The sequence below is a fragment of the Lissotriton vulgaris genome, chromosome 4_1 (assembly GCF_964263255.1).
Source record: "Lissotriton vulgaris chromosome 4_1, aLisVul1.2, whole genome shotgun sequence".
Lineage (NCBI taxonomy): Eukaryota > Metazoa > Chordata > Amphibia > Caudata > Salamandridae > Lissotriton > Lissotriton vulgaris.
Genome location: NC_141691.1, coordinates 456,785,395 through 456,788,804, shown reverse-complemented (window position 1 = coordinate 456,788,804; position 3,410 = coordinate 456,785,395).

Sequence of the window (3,410 nt, the reverse complement as noted above, 5' to 3'; positions counted from 1 at the left end):
CAGATATTGGCCCTCTTTGGGGGTTAACCAACCTTCGGCTAATGTTCCTCGTCTGTTTTTAGACGATAAAACCTTCCTCCATGATTGGTACCTTATAGCGTGGAAATGCACGCACGATTGGTTGTGCCTAATCATAAAAACGGCTAAAAAAACTGCCGACAGAATACTGATAGAGATACAGACTTTGGAGGGTCAAATAAAAACAACAATCTCTTCAAGTAAAATATTTACTAAACACCAGGAGGACGGCAATAAGTCTAGCAAAGAATTTAGAGACACGATATTGTTCACTAAATTAGAAAAATTTAAAAAGGATCTGGCGAAGTTCTCTGTAGAAAAGATATACCCATACACAAGTGACACTTTTGGTTCAACTAACCAGAAATCTGGAAACAAAAGCGGATCTAGCTATGGGAGCTCCAGCTCGGACGGAGCCTCAAGTGATTCCGACACCAGTCAATCTTCCTCTAGACAACAAAGGGGTAGAGGAGGTAACAGGAGAGGGTGGAGAGGATTTAATCCCGCGTTCCCACAACCACAATTTCCACCCTGGTGGCAACCGTCGCCATGGGGACAAGCTCCTTTCCCACCCATGATGAATCCATACGGCCCACCTCCATTTTATGGTGATCAAAATCAACAACCTTTTTTAGGAGGAGGCCGGAGGAGCCGGGGGCGTCAAAGAACCCCCAGAGCAGGACAGGTCCGCTGGAATATACCACCCCAGACCATGGATCTGAGGAGTGGGAAGAAGATCCCACAGGAACAAACGACAACCGCAGCGGAACAAGTCTAGTGATTAATCTTAGCTCCCAACAACTCTCTATAACCCAAGAGCAAGTGCTAAACAAAGGTCTGGGTTTTGTGGCAACAAACCACACGGATCCCTTCCAGGCCCAGATCGAACTCAGCAAACTTTATCGTAAGATTAGGCTGCATTATTTGTTTGCAAATAAAAACAGTGGATTTTCCCAAGATCCTACTACTAGCAACACCGGTCTGAAGAAACCCTCGTCATTCAATCCTACAACGCTGGGCCAACCACCCAAGGTGTTGACGTTTGAGGAAGCGGTTAATCATGATGTCAAAGAACTCTTCTCTCACAAACAGAAGACTTTCTCTAATTTGTCCAAAGTGGAAAAACTTGCAATTAAAGAACTCACTGAGAACCCCCTTATTGTAATCAAACCAGCAGATAAGGGGGGTGGAGTGGTCATTCTGGATGCAGATGCATATCGGAACGAGTGCCTTCGCCAACTCAATGATGGACGTTCCTACAAAAAACTAAAGGAGGACCCGACGGCTAGATTAACCAACATTATAGCGAACATTGTAGAAGAAGCATTAGCCGAAGGTTGGTTAACCCCCAAAGAGGGCCAATATCTGCAGGTATCACACCCGGTTATTCCATACTTCTATCAGCTGCCTAAAATACATAAGGCCCAACGTCCACCTCCTGGCCGACCCATAATTTCGGGGATAGGTTCGCTATTGGAACCACTATCCACCTTTGTGGATGTATTCTTACAGCCTATGGTACGTGAGATGCCATCATATTTAAAGGACACCAAAGATGTATTAAGACTGTTGCCCGAGATGGAGTATGATATCAAAACAGATCTATTGGTGTCATTTGATGTGGAAAGCCTATACACCTCAATACCGCAGACCGAGACACTCCAAGTAATAGAAGACCTGTTACTGTCCCGAGAACTTAACTCCATCACCCCGGTTAGACTGATCATGAACCTCGCTACTGTGGCCATGACGGAGAACTTCTTCGCCTTCGAAGACTCCTTGTATTTACAGATTAGCGGGACCAGCATGGGCAGCGTTTTTGCCCCTAGTCTCGCTAATCTGTATGTGCATCATTTCGAGCAGCAGCACATACTCGTAGACACCAATCCCTACTTTCATTGTCTACGTGCGTGGAAACGCTACATAGACGATATTTTGGTGGTGTGGCGAGGCACAGAAACTGAATTAAAAAAGTTCTATGAGTGGCTGAACCTCAGAAACCAGTTCTTGAAATTCACTATGGAATTTGACAAAGAAAGACTGGCATTTCTGGATCTGTTGTTAATGGGCACTGAGGAGGGTTTAAAGTCCGAACTTTATAATAAACCCATGGCCCGTAATTCCCTTTTGAACTATCACAGCTGTCACCCGAAGGCCCTTCGAGACAATCTGCCATATGGGCAGTTTCTGCGCATACACAGAAATTGCTCAGACAAAGGTTCCTTTGAAAACCATGCCAACAACTTAAGAAAAGATCTTCTCGAGAAAGACTACCCCAAACAATTGATAAATCGCTCCAAGAAAAGAGCACAAAATAACAATCGAGCGAGCCTCCTTGAGAACTCAACACCAAAAGACAAAACAGAAAGAATGACGTGTGTAACAACATTTGGCACAATGTCCAACCAAATAACTAGCGTCATCAAAAAACACTGGGGCATCTTGAACACGGGGAATGACACGATACCTGTTCCCCTTTTTGCCTTTAAACGGGGACCCAGCCTTAGGGACAAATTGGTCCATACAAGACCCAAAACTGAAATCCCGAAAAATACAGGCACCCTATGGGATATGCCAGCTGTGATCGGACACCACCCGTGTGGACAATGTGCAGCGTGTCCTCAAACCCGTAAATCCACAACACTTGATATTGGCACAGAACATCCCTGGGAACAGCGGAGGTTTACGAACTGTAACAGTTCAAACCTCATTTATTTAATAAACTGTCCCTGTGGAAAGAAGTACGTGGGGATGACCACGAGAAAGGTAAAGATAAGGATCTCTGAGCACAAGAGTTCAATACGGTGTAATAAACAGGCAACCCGTATGACCAAACATTTTTTGGAGGCACATCATGCACCAACAGACCTCCAATGGACTGTGCTAGAACAGCCGATGATCCCCAAACATGTTACCGATGTCAGCACATTCCTACACCGCAGAGAACAGCGGTGGGTGTACAAACTCCAAACGGACATCACGGGTTTAAATGAAGATATCCCGTGGATGTCCCTATAAATTACGACATCGAGAGCACAGTGCCTACTGTTTCCAGTCCTTAAATGCCAGATTGTCAGCAGCCATCATACTGATCTGTAAAAACCATACTGCGGACAAGTTAAACCAAGATACAGAGATGTAATGTTACTGTTTAAGTCAATACCACTTCCAGCTAACTAGACATCCTTTGGGTCATTTAGATTACATTGTGATTGCACACCCCAATTGAACTACAAATTCCATCAGTCTTGTAGTTCCAGCACTTAGTAGGCTCTGTTTCAATAGATGTAGGATGCCAGAACTACAACTCCCATCAACTTCGTAGTTCTAATGCTATGAACTACAATCCCTATTATCCCCATAGTCCCCCCGCTAATTGTATAAAACTTGAC